The sequence below is a fragment of the Cheilinus undulatus genome, linkage group 20 (genome assembly GCF_018320785.1).
Source record: "Cheilinus undulatus linkage group 20, ASM1832078v1, whole genome shotgun sequence".
Taxonomy (NCBI): Eukaryota; Metazoa; Chordata; class Actinopteri; order Labriformes; family Labridae; genus Cheilinus; species Cheilinus undulatus.
Window position 1 is genome coordinate 41,747,888 of NC_054884.1, and position 13,553 is coordinate 41,761,440.

Here is a 13,553-nt window from a genome sequence, read left to right on the forward strand (position 1 = left end):
GTGGAGGGATGAAGGGTTAAAGGTCAGGGTGGAGGGATGAAGGATTCAAGGTCAGGGTGGAGGGATGAAGGGTTAAAGGTCAGGTTGGAGGGATGAAGGGCTAAAGGTCAGGGTGGAGGGATGAAGGATTCAAGGTCAGGGTGGAGGGATGAAGGGTTAAAGGTCAGGGTGGAGGGATGAAGGGTTAAAGGTCAGGGTGGAGGGATGAAAGGCTGTAGGTCAGGGTGGAGGGATGAAGGGTTAAAGGTCAGGGTGGAGGGATGAAGGATTCAAGGTCAGGGTGGAGGGATGAAGGGTTAAAGGTCAGGGTGGAGGGATGAAGGATTCAAGGTCAGGGTGGAGGGATGAAGGATTAAAGGTCAGGGTGGAGGGATGAAGGGTTAAAGGTCAGGGTGGAGGGATGAAGGGTTAAAGGTCAGGGTGGAGGGATGAAGGGTTAAGGTCAGGTTGGAGGGATGAAGGGCTAAAGGTCAGGGTGGAGGGATGAACGATTCAAGGTCAGGGTGGAGGGATGAAGGATTCAAGGACAGGGTTGAGGTATGATTGCCTCAAGGTCTGGGTGGAGGGATGAAGGATTCAAGGTCAGGGTGGAGGGATGAAGGGTTAAAGGTCAGGGTGGAGGGATGAAGGATTAAAGGTCAGGGTGGAGGGATGAAGGTTTAAAGGTCAGGGTGGAGGGATGAAGGATTCAAGGTCAGGGTGGAGGGATGAAGGGTTAAAGGTCAGGGTGGAGGGATGAAGGGCTAAAGGTCAGGGTGGAGGGATGAAGGATTCAAGGTCAGGGTGGAGGGATGAAGGGTTAAAGGTCAGGGTGGAGGGATGAAGGGTTAAAGGTCAGGGTGGAGGGATGAAAGGCTGTAGGTCAGGGTGGAGGGATGAAGGGTTAAAGGTCAGGGTGGAGGGATGAAGGGTTAAAGGTCAGGGTGGAGGGATGAAGGGTTAAAGGTCAGGGTGGAGGGATGAAGGGTTAAAGGTCAGGGTGGAGGGATGAAGGGCTAAAGGTCAGGGTGGAGGGATGAAGGATTCAAGGTCAGGGTGGAGGGATGAAGGATTCAAGGTCAGGGTGGAGGGATGAAGGGTTAAAGGTCAGGATGGAGGGATGAAGGATTCAAGGTCAGGGTGGAGGGATGAAGGGTTAAAGGTCAGGTTGGAGGGATGAAGGGCTAAAGGTCAGGGTGGAGGGATGAAGGATTCAAGGTCAGGGTGGAGGGATGAAGGGTTAAAGGTCAGGGTGGAGGGATGAAGGGTTAAAGGTCAGGGTGGAGGGATGACGGGATTAAGGTCTGGGTGGAGGGATGAAGGGGTAAAGGTCAGGGTGGAGGGATGAAGGATTCAAGGTCAGGGTGGAGGGATGAAGGGCTTTAGGTCAGGGTGGAGGGATGAAGGGTTAAAGGTCAGGGTGGAGGGATGAAGGGTTAAAGGTCAGGGTGGAGGGATGAAGGGTTAAAGGTCAGGTTGGAGGGATGAAGGGCTAAAGGTCAGGGTGGAGGGATGAAGGATTCAAGGTCAGGGTGGAGGGATGAAGGATTCAAGGTCAGGGTGGAGGGATGAAGGGTTAAAGGTCAGGATGGAGGGATGAAGGATTCAAGGTCAGGGTGGAGGGATGAAGGTTTAAAGGTCAGGGTGGAGGGATGAAGGGTTAAAGGTCAGGGTGGAGGGATGAAGGGTTAAAGGTCAGGGTGGAGGGATGAAAGGCTGAAGGTCAGGGTGGAGGGATGAAGGATTCAAGGTCAGGGTGGAGGGATGAAGGGTTAAAGGTCAGGGTGGAGGGATGAAGGGTTAAAGGTCAGATGGAGGGATGAAGGATTCAAGGTCAGGGTGGAGGGATGAAGGGTTAAAGGTCAGGGTGGAGGGATGAAGGGTGAAAGGTCAGGGTGGAGGGATGACTGTCTGTAGGTCAGGGTGGCGGGATGAAGGGTTAAAGGTCAGGGTGGAGGGATGAAGGATTCAAGGTCAGGGTGGAGGGATGAAGGGTTAAAGGTCAGGGTGGAGGGATGAAGGGTTAAAGGTCAGGGTGGAGGGATGAAGGGCTAAAGGTCAGGGTGGAGGGATGAAGGGTTAAAGGTCAGATGGAGGGATGAAGGATTCAAGGTCAGGGTGGAGGGATGAAGGATTCAAGGTCAGGGTGGAGGGATGAAGGGTTAAAGGTCAGGTTGGAGGGATGAAGGGCTAAAGGTCAGGGTGGAGGGATGAAGGATTCAAGGTCAGGGTGGAGGGATGAAGGATTCAAGGTCAGGGTGGAGGGATGAAGGATTCAAGGTCAGGGTGGAGGGATGAAGGGTTAAAGGTCAGGGTGGAGGGATGAAGGGTTAAAGGTCAGGGTGGAGGGATGAAGGATTCAAGGTCAGGGTGGAGGGATGAAGGGTTAAAGGTCAGGGTGGAGGGATGAAGGATTCAAGGTCAGGGTGGAGGGATGAAGGGTTAAAGGTCAGGGTGGAGGGATGAAGGATTCAAGGTCAGGGTGGAGGGATGAAGGATTCAAGGTCAGGGTGGAGGGATGAAGGGTTAAAGGTCAGGGTGGAGGGATGAAAGGCTGTAGGTCAGGGTGGGGGGATGAAGGGCTAAAGGTCAGGGTGGAGGGATGAAGGATTCAAGGTCAGGGTGGAGGGATGAAGGGTTAAAGGTCAGGGTGGAGGGATGAAGGATTCAAGGTCAGGGTGGAGGGATGAAGGGTTAAAGGTCAGGGTGGAGGGATGAAGGATTCAAGGTCAGATGGAGGGATGAAGGATTCAAGGTCAGGGTGGAGGGATGAAGGGTTAAAGGTCAGGGTGGAGGGATGAAGGGTTAAAGGTCAGGGTGAGGGGATGAAGGGTTAAAGGTCAGGGTGGAGGGATGAAGGATTCAAGGTCAGGGTGGAGGGATGAAGGGTTAAAGGTCAGGGTGGAGGGATGAAGGGTTAAAGGTCAGGGTGGAGGGATGAAAGGCTGTAGGTCAGGGTGGAGGGATGAAGGGTTAAAGGTCAGGGTGGAGGGATGAAGGATTCAAGGTCAGGGTGGAGGGATGAAGGATTCAAGGTCAGGGTGGAGGGATGAAGGGTTAAAGGTCAGGGTGGAGGGATGAAGGATTCAAGGTCAGGGTGGAGGGATGAAGGGTTAAAGGTCAGGGTGGAGGGATGAAGGGTTAAAGGTCAGGGTGGAGGGATGAAGGGTTAAAGGTCAGGGTGGAGGGATGAAGGGTTAAAGGTCAGGGTGGAGGGATGAAGGATTCAAGGTCAGGGTGGAGGGATGAAGGGTTAAAGGTCAGGGTGGAGGGATGAAAGGCTGAAGGTCAGGGTGGAGGGATGAAGGATTCAAGGTCAGGGTGGAGGGATGAAGGGTTAAAGGTCAGGGTGGAGGGATGAAGGGTTAAAGGTCAGGTTGGAGGGATGAAGGGCTAAAGGTCAGGGTGGAGGGATGAAGGATTCAAGGTCAGGGTGGAGGGATGAAGGATTCAAGGTCAGGGTGGAGGGATGAAGGGTTAAAGGTCAGGGTGGAGGGATGAAGGGTTAAAGGTCAGGGTGGAGGGATGAAGGATTCAAGGTCAGGGTGGAGGGATGAAGGGTTAAAGGTCAGGGTGGAGGGATGAAGGGTTAAAGGTCAGGGTGGAGGGATGAAGGGATAAAGGTCAGGGTGGAGGGATGAAGGGTTAAAGGTCAGATGGAGGGATGAAGGATTCAAGGTCAGGGTGGAGGGATGAAGGGTTAAAGGTCAGGGTGGAGGGATGAAAGGCTGAAGGTCAGGGTGGAGGGATGAAGGATTCAAGGTCAGGGTGGAGGGATGAAGGGTTAAAGGTCAGGGTGGAGGGATGAAGGGTTAAAGGTCAGGTTGGAGGGATGAAGGGCTAAAGGTCAGGGTGGAGGGATGAAGGGTTAAAGGTCAGGGTGGAGGAATGAAGGGTTAAAGGTCAGGGTGGAGGGTTGAAAGTTTGACTAGATAAATGACGGGGATCAGACGCTGAAACCCAGGTTTGGTGACACCAGCACTGGTGATCCTCTGACAGGGGGCGCTGTCTCCCTGAACTCTGATGACCTTTAACCCTCTGTCGATCAGCGCCCCCCACTGGTTCCTGAATGAAAAGAAAAGATGAGGGAGGAGCCAGAGAGGAGGGATGGAGGTTTATATAACAGCCATGCAGTCTTACTATAATAGCTGCATTAGTTTGGGTTGTGAGGGCCCATATTTGGTCCACAGGCCGCTGTTTGACCACCGCTGATGTGTGATGGAAAAATAAATGACTTCCTCTCTCTCTGTCCTGTTTTTAATTGTGCTGAAATGATGGAAAGTCCTGAGTGTTTAATTAGCAGCATATTACCCCAGAGACGCACGCACACGTTTCTTATTTTCTCCTTCAGTTTGGTTTTTTAATTATCTCTGAATTCAAAACAAAACTGCAAATTCAACACGATTAAAGGCGGCGTGCTCCTCCTCTCTGAGCGCTGTGGAGCTGCAGACAAACGGCCAACAGGCAGACGGAGCTGAGGATGATCCTGCTGCAGAATTCCCTCAGTGGGTTATAATCTGATGTTTTGGCTCCGTGGTCTCTGCATGTAGATTAACTGCAGCAGGAGCCGCTTTAGCCAGCACAGCTAGGTTACTCTGGTCCAGAAACGTCCCTGCTTCTGCAGCACAGACCTAAAAACGCCCTCACTACGGGCTCAGACAGATGTTTGAGCCCTTTTTTCTGGGTCTCATTCCTGTCCATGCTCTGCCCTCATGTGTCTGATTTCCTTCACAGACCAACGCGGTGATATCAGACACCATGGCTGCAGCACTGAGCAGTAGAGGCCACAGGTCAGCTAAAAACAACCTAGAATCCAAAAAACACTTCAACTTTCAGTTCAGTTTAAACTTTATTCATTCCCAGGACCAGAAAGTCCAGGTCCTGAGAGCAGACGGCTAAGAAGGAGTCACTGCAGCAAACATCAATGACAGAAAAGAGGAGCTGAAGGTATATATGTGTGTCTTTATACAACCATCAACGGGACAGACGGCTGTAAACACAGGTCTGAGATATGAACAGCAACAGCAGACAAACAGAGGCAACCATTTCAGCCGGTGATAAATATATCAACGGGTTAAAAGATCAATACTGAGGAACTCAGAGGAATCGCTAAATAACAAAAAAGGTTTTTACAGTAAATCTGTGATCTTAAAAGTCTTAAATGTTTTCTTTAAAAACTGCGGGCACATGGTGGCCTCCGTACAGCGTCAGCTCCTTAAACAGTCTAGAATCTGATCATAGAAATGAAACGGGTTTAATATTGAGAGCAGAGAGACCATCAGCCCCTCTCTGGTGTTTAAGGTTGACCGTCCCGCTCCACGTTTTTAACCGTCCCAGTTTAGCTCTACAGACACAGAGAGGATCTGAAAGCAGCGTCAACCTCCTCCTCCACGCAGACACAGACGGGTCAAACGGCGTGGAAAGAAGCCGGTTTGTCACTTTGACTTTTAACGAAAAGAAAGCAGAGGCAGTGACACAGAGAGAGCGGCCCAGTCCCACAGGAAACCTTTCTCTCTCTCTGGGTCGTGTCATGGCGTCCTCGGACGTCCCACCAGGGGACTGGGTATGTAAATCTGTGACACCACCAGACATACAGGAAACACAGGGCGTCACAGCGGGGGGGGGGGGGGGGGGGGTTGGAGAAAGACAGGGAAATGTCACAAAGATAACAATTCACAGGCAAAAAATTAAAAAATATCCGCCTAAACACCTAAAACCAGCTCAGTCTTTAAAAACAGGGACATAATAAAGATAGCAGCATTTACAGCACTCCTCTCAGCCGTCTTATCAATACATCAGCTGATCATGGTGATATTTCTGTTTCCACGTTGTCAGACCATTTAGGACCGCTGGATTTGAACATTAAAGTTTATAAATGATCACAGCTCCAGCCTCATATCTCATCCATGATGTTACTGAGTGAAAATACTACAAAAACAGGCAAAACGAGGCTGAAAAATCAGAAATAAAAAGCACAGGTACAGCTCAGTTATTCACATCTGATTAAAACAAATTAACATGAAGAAGCTCAGAAAAAATAAAGATTGAAGAACAGCCAGAAATGTTCCTGACTCTGTACAGGAGAGGACAATGTGATGATTCTACTTATGATTCAATCCAGGAGAGGGACAGTTTACAGCATTACAGCTTAACACGATCATCAAAGGCAAGGATGGAATGTTTATAAACTGTAAGTTACTGTATATCAAAGGATGACATCATCAGAGGCAAGGATGGAGCAGGATTATTAATCCAGTCTCGTTTCATCCCTCTACGATGGTGAAGATACGATCGTGGAGATCAGTCTCTCCTGGTTTCAGTTCGGCCCTAAAAAACAAAAGAACAGTTTTAAAACAGACTACAGATTTATTCATTATGATACCATGTTATAAATCAAACTGTCTTTATTTAAATGTTCTTACACATCCAAAGAGCTTCACAGGTTTAACTCAGGTAGATTTATCTTTTATTATAGGATATTATAACTCACATATACTTGTGTGTTTTCTCTGATTTTCCTCGTTTTCAGTGTTGCTGAAATGTTCTTGGTGTTCGATGATCAGATTTGATTCAGAAGTAAAATAAATGAGAGACGGTGTTTCATGAGAAAATCAATCAAAGTAATCCTGATTATGATTTGTTCTAATCAATCAGCTCTGAGGAGACAAACAGACGGAGAGAAGAAAAGAATGTTGATCTGGTGCAGTCGTGTTTATGAGTGGAACCACAGCGCCCCCTGTAGGACGAAAGAGAGAACAGGACATCACAATTTAGCCCCCAGAATAAAACCTTTATGTGAAACCTTCAAATACAACCTTAAAATAAAACCTCAGAATAAAACTCAGAATAAAACCTCAGAATAAAACCTAAAAATAAAACCCAGAATAAAACCTCAGAATAAAACCTCAGAATAAAACCTCAGAATAAAACCTCAGAATAAAACCTCAGAATAAAACCTAAAAATAAAACCCAGAATAAAACCTCAGAATAAAACCTTTATGTGAAACCTTCAAATACAACCTTAAAATAAAACCTCAGAATAAAACTCAGAATAAAACCTCAGAATAAAACCTCAGAATAAAACCTCAGAATAAAACCTCAGAATAAAACCTCAGAATAAAAACTCAGAATAAAACCCAGAATAAAACCTCAGAACCTTTCATGAACGGTTACATGTCCCTCTAACACAACAGTTAGATCAGTGACACGGGTGAAGTCTGTACTAATGATAAATGTACCTGAAATGTTTCAGGAATCAGGGTCCAGTCTCTGGTTTATCAGGGTCCAGTCTCTGGTTTATCAGGGTCCAGTCTCTGGTTTATCACGGCCAGTCTCTGGTTTATCAGGGTCCAGTCTCTGGTTTATCACGGCCAGTCTCTGGTTTATCAGGGCCAGTCTCTGGTTTATCAGGGTCCAGTCTCTGGTTTATCAGGGCCAGTCTCTGGTTTATCAGGGCCAGTCTCTGGTTTATCAGGGTCCAGTCTCTGGTTTATCAGGGTCCAGTCTCTGGTTTATCAGGGCCAGTCTCTGGTTTATCAGGGTCCAGTCTCTGGTTTATCAGGGCCAGTCTCTGGTTTATCAGGGTCCAGTCTCTGGTTTATCAGGGCCAGTCTCTGGTTTATCAGGGTCCAGTCTCTGGTTTATCAGGGTCCAGTCTCTGGTTTATCAGGGCCAGTCTCTGGTTTATCAGGGCCAGTCTCTGGTTTATCAGGGTCCAGTCTCTGGTTTATCAGGGTCCAGTCTCTGGTTTATCAGGGCCAGTCTCTGGTTTATCAGGGTCCAGTCTCTGGTTTATCAGGGCCAGTCTCTGGTTTATCAGGGTCCAGTCTCTGGTTTATCAGGGCCAGTCTCTGGTTTATCAGGGTCCAGTCTCTGGTTTATCAGGGCCAGTCTCTGGTTTATCAGGGTCCAGTCTCTGGTTTATCAGGGCCAGTCTCTGGTTTATCAGGGTCCAGTCTCTGGTTTATCAGGGTCCAGTCTCTGGTTTATCAGGGTCCAGTCTCTGGTTTATCACGGCCAGTCTCTGGTTTATCAGGGTCCAGTCTCTGGTTTATCACGGCCAGTCTCTGGTTTATCAGGGCCAGTCTCTGGTTTATCAGGGTCCAGTCTCTGGTTTATCAGGGCCAGTCTCTGGTTTATCAGGGCCAGTCTCTGGTTTATCAGGGTCCAGTCTCTGGTTTATCAGGGTCCAGTCTCTGGTTTATCAGGGGCCAGTCTCTGGTTTATCAGGGTCCAGTCTCTGGTTTATCAGGGCCAGTCTCTGGTTTATCAGGGTCCAGTCTCTGGTTTATCAGGGCCAGTCTCTGGTTTATCAGGGTCCAGTCTCTGGTTTATCAGGGTCCAGTCTCTGGTTTATCAGGGCCAGTCTCTGGTTTATCAGGGCCAGTCTCTGGTTTATCAGGGTCCAGTCTCTGGTTTATCAGGGTCCAGTCTCTGGTTTATCAGGGCCAGTCTCTGGTTTATCAGGGTCCAGTCTCTGGTTTATCAGGGCCAGTCTCTGGTTTATCAGGGTCCAGTCTCTGGTTTATCAGGGCCAGTCTCTGGTTTATCAGGGTCCAGTCTCTGGTTTATCAGGGCCAGTCTCTGGTTTATCAGGGTCCAGTCTCTGGTTTATCAGGGCCAGTCTCTGGTTTATCAGGGTCCAGTCTCTGGTTTATCAGGGTCCAGTCTCTGGTTTATCAGGGTCCAGTCTCTGGTTTATCACGGCCAGTCTCTGGTTTATCAGGGTCCAGTCTCTGGTTTATCAGCGCCAGTCTCTGGTTTATCAGGGCCAGTCTCTGGTTTATCAGGGTCCAGTCTCTGGTTTATCAGGGTCCAGTCTCTGGTTTATCAGGGCCAGTCTCTGGTTTATCCGGGTCCAGTCTCTGGTTTATCAGGGTCCATTCTCTGGTTTATCAGGGTCCAGTCTCTGGTTTATCAGGGCCAGTCTCTGGTTTATCAGGGTCCAGTCTCTGGTTTATCAGGGCCAGTCTCTGGTTTATCAGGGTCCAGTCTCTGGTTTATCAGGGCCAGTCTCTGGTTTATCAGGGTCCAGTCTCTGGTTTATCAGGGTCCAGTCTCTGGTTTATCAGGGTCCAGTCTCTGGTTTATCAGGGCCAGTCTCTGGTTTATCAGGGTCCAGTCTCTGGTTTATCAGGGTCCAGTCTCTGGTTTATCAGGGTCCAGTCTCTGGTTTATCACGGCCAGTCTCTGGTTTATCAGGGTCCAGTCTCTGGTTTATCACGGCCAGTCTCTGGTTTATCAGGGCCAGTCTCTGGTTTATCAGGGTCCAGTCTCTGGTTTATCAGGGTCCAGTCTCTGGTTTATCAGGGCCAGTCTCTGGTTTATCAGGGCCAGTCTCTGGTTTATCAGGGTCCAGTCTCTGGTTTATCAGGGTCCAGTCTCTGGTTTATCAGGGCCAGTCTCTGGTTTATCAGGGTCCAGTCTCTGGTTTATCAGGGTCCTGAGTCGGGTTTTTCAGGGCCAGTCTCGGGTTTATCAGGGCCAGTCTCTGGTTTATCAGGGTCCAGTCTCTGGTTTATCAGGGCCAGTCTCTGGTTTATCAGGGTCCAGTCTCTGGTTTATCAGGGCCAGTCTCTGGTTTATCAGGGTCCAGTCTCTGGTTTATCAGGGTCCAGTCTCTGGTTTATCACGGCCAGTCTCTGGTTTATCAGGGTCCAGTCTCTGGTTTATCACGGCCAGTCTCTGGTTTATCAGGGCCAGTCTCTGGTTTATCAGGGTCCAGTCTCTGGTTTATCAGGGTCCAGTCTCTGGTTTATCAGGGCCAGTCTCTGGTTTATCAGGGCCAGTCTCTGGTTTATCAGGGTCCAGTCTCTGGTTTATCAGGGTCCAGTCTCTGGTTTATCAGGGCCAGTCTCTGGTTTATCAGGGTCCAGTCTCTGGTTTATCAGGGCCAGTCTCTGGTTTATCAGGGTCCAGTCTCTGGTTTATCAGGGCCAGTCTCTGGTTTATCAGGGTCCAGTCTCTGGTTTATCAGGGCCAGTCTCTGGTTTATCAGGGTCCAGTCTCTGGTTTATCAGGGTCCAGTCTCTGGTTTATCAGGGTCCAGTCTCTGGTTTATCAGGGTCCAGTCTCTGGTTTATCAGGGTCAAGTCTCTGGTTTATGAGGGTCCAGTCTCTGGTTTATCAGGGTCCAGTCTCTGGTTTTTCAGGGTCCAGTCTCTGGTTTATCAGGGTCCAGTCTCTGGTTTATCCGGGCCAGTCTCTGGTTTATCAGGGTCCAGTCTCTGGTTTATCAGGGCCAGTCTCTGGTTTATCAGGGCCGGTCTCTGGTTTATCAGGGTCCAGTCTCTGGTTTATCAGGGTCCAGTCTCTGGTTTATCAGGGCCAGTCTCTGGTTTATCAGGGTCCAGTCTCTGGTTTATCAGGGCCAGTCTCTGGTTTATCAGGGTCCAGTCTCTGGTTTATCAGGGCCAGTCTCTGGTTTATCAGGGTCCAGTCTCTGGTTTATCAGGGCCAGTCTCTGGTTTATCAGGGTCCAGTCTCTGGTTTATCAGGGCCAGTCTCTGGTTTATCAGGGTCCAGTCTCTGGTTTATCAGGGTCCAGTCTCTGGTTTATCAGGGTCCAGTCTCTGGTTTATCAGGCTCCAGTCTCTGGTTTATCAGGGTCCAGTCTCTGGTTTATCAGGTTCCAGTCTCTGGTTTATCAGGGTCCAGTCTCTGGTTTATCAGGGTCCAGACACTGGTTTATCAGGGTCCAGTCTCTGGTTTATCACGGCCAGTCTCTGGTTTATCAGGGCCAGTCTCTGGTTTATCAGGGTCCAGTCTCTGGTTTATCAGGGTCCAGTCTCTGGTTTATCACGGCCAGTCTCTGGTTTATCAGGGTCCAGTCTCTGGTTTATCAGGGCCAGTCTCTGGTTTATCAGGGTCCAGTCTCTGGTTTATCAGGGTCCAGTCTCTGGTTTATAAGGGCCAGTCTCTGGTTTATCAGGGTCCAGTCTCTGGTTTATCAGGGCCAGTCTCTGGTTTATCAGGGTCCAGTCTCTGGTTTATCAGGGCCAGTCTCTGGTTTATCAGGGTCCAGTCTCTGGTTTATCAGGGCCAGTCTCTGGTTTATCAGGGTCCAGTCTCTGGTTTATCAGGGTCCAGTCTCTGGTTTATCAGGGTCCAGTCTCTGGTTTATCAGGGCCAGTCTCTGGTTTATCAGGGTCCAGTCTCTGGTTTATCAGGTCCAGTCTCTGGTTTATCAGGGTCCAGTCTCTGGTTTATCAGGGTCCAGTCTCTGGTTTATCAGGGTCCAGTCTCTGGTTTATCAGGGCCAGTCTCTGGTTTATCAGGGCCAGTCTCTGGTTTATCAGGGTCCAGTCTCTGGTTTATCAGGGTCCAGTCTCTGGTTTATCAGGGCCAGTCTCTGGTTTATCAGGGCCAGTCTCTGGTTTATCAGGGTCCAGTCTCTGGTTTATCAGGGCCAGTCTCTGGTTTATCAGGGCCAGTCTATGGTTTATCAGGGCCAGTCTCTGGTTTTTCAGGGCCAGTCTATGGTTTATGAGGGTCCAGTCTCTGTGTTTATGAGTTTACAGTCTCTGTGTTTATGAGGTTCCAGTCTCTGGGTTTTTCATGGTCCAGTCTCTGGTTTATCAGGGTCCAGTCTCTGGGTTTATCAGGGTCCAGTCTCTGGTTTATCAGGGTCCAGTCTCTGGTTTATCAGGGTCCAGTCTCTGGTTTTTCTGGGTCCGGTCTCTGGTTTATCAGGCCAGTCTCTGGTTTATCAGGTCCAGTCTCTGGTTTATCAGGGTCCAGTCTCTGGTTTATCAGGGTCCAGTCTCTGGTTTATCAGGGTCCAGTCTCTGGTTTATCAGGGCCAGTCTCTGGTTTATCAGGGTCCAGTCTCTGGTTTATCAGGGTCCAGTCTCTGGTGATCACGGTCCAGTCTCTGGTTTATCAGGGTCCAGTCTCTGGTTTATCAGGGTCCAGTCTCTGGTTATCAGGAACAAGTCTCTGGTTATCAGGGTCCAGTCTCTGGTTTATCAGGGTCCAGTCTCTGTTTATCAGGGTCCAGTCTCTGGTTTATCAGGGTCCAGTCTCTGGATTTATCTGGGTCCAGTCTCTGGGTTTATCAGGGTCCAGTCTCTGGTTTATCAGGAACCAGTCTCTGTTTATCAGGGTCCAGTCTCTGGTTTATCAGGGTCCAGTCTCTGGGTTTATCAGGGTCCAGTCTCTGGTTATCAGGAACCAGTCTCTGTTTATCAGGGTCCAGTCTCTGGTTTATCAGGGTCCAGTCTCTGGGTTTATCAGGGTCCAGTCTCTGGTTTATCAGGGTCCATTCTGTGGTTTATCAGGGTCCAGTCTCTGGTTTATCAGGGTCCAGTCTCTGGTTTATCAGGGTCCAGTCTCTGGTGATCAGGGTCCAGTCTCTGGTTTATCAGGGTCCAGTCTCTGGTTTATCAGGGTCCAGTCTCTGGTTTATCAGGGTCCAGTCTCTGGTTTATCAGGGTCCAGTCTCTGGTTTATCAGGGCCAGTCTCTGGTTTATCAGGGTCCAGTCTCTGGTTTATCAGGGTCCAGTCTCTGGTTTATCAGGGCCAGTCTCTGGTTTATCAGGGTCCAGTCTCTGGTTTATCAGGGCCAGTCTCTGGTTTATCAGGGTCCAGTCTCTGGTTTATCAGGGTCCAGTCTCTGGTTTATCAGGGCCAGTCTCTGGTTTATCAGGGTCCAGTCTCTGGTTTATCAGGGCCAGTCTCTGGTTTATCAGGGTCCAGTCTCTGGTTTATCAGGGTCCAGTCTCTGGTTTATCAGGGTCCAGTCTCTGGTTTATCAGGGCCAGTCTCTGGTTTATCAGGGTCCAGTCTCTGGTTTATCAGGGCCAGTCTCTGGTTTATCAGGGCCAGTCTCTGGTTTATCAGGGTCCAGTCTCTGGTTTATCAGGGTCCAGTCTCTGGTTTATCAGGGCCAGTCTCTGGTTTATCAGGGCCAGTCTCTGGTTTATCAGGGTCCAGTCTCTGGTTTATCAGGGCCAGTCTCTGGTTTATCAGGGTCCAGTCTCTGGTTTATCAGGGCCAGTCTCTGGTTTATCAGGGCCAGTCTCTGGTTTATCAGGGTCCAGTCTCTGGTTTATCAGGGTCCAGTCTCTGGTTTATCAGGGCCAGTCTCTGGTTTATCAGGGTCCAGTCTCTGGTTTATCAGGGCCAGTCTCTGGTTTATCAGGGTCCAGTCTCTGGTTTATCAGGGTCCAGTCTCTGGTTTATCAGGGTCCAGTCTCTGGTTTATCAGGGCCAGTCTCTGGTTTATCAGGGCCAGTCTCTGGTTTATCAGGGTCCAGTCTCTGGTTTATCAGGGTCCAGTCTCTGGTTTATCAGGGCCAGTCTCTGGTTTATCAGGGCCAGTCTCTGGTTTATCAGGGTCCAGTCTCTGGTTTATCAGGGTCCAGTCTCTGGTTTATCAGGGCCAGTCTCTGGTTTATCAGGGTCCAGTCTCTGGTTTATCAGGGCCAGTCTCTGGTTTATCAGGGTCCAGTCTCTGGTTTATCAGGGTCCAGTCTCTGGTTTATCAGGGCCAGTCTCTGGTTTATCAGGGTCCAGTCTCTGGTTTATCAGGGCCAGTCTCTGGTTTATCAGGGCCAGTCTCTGGTTTATCAGG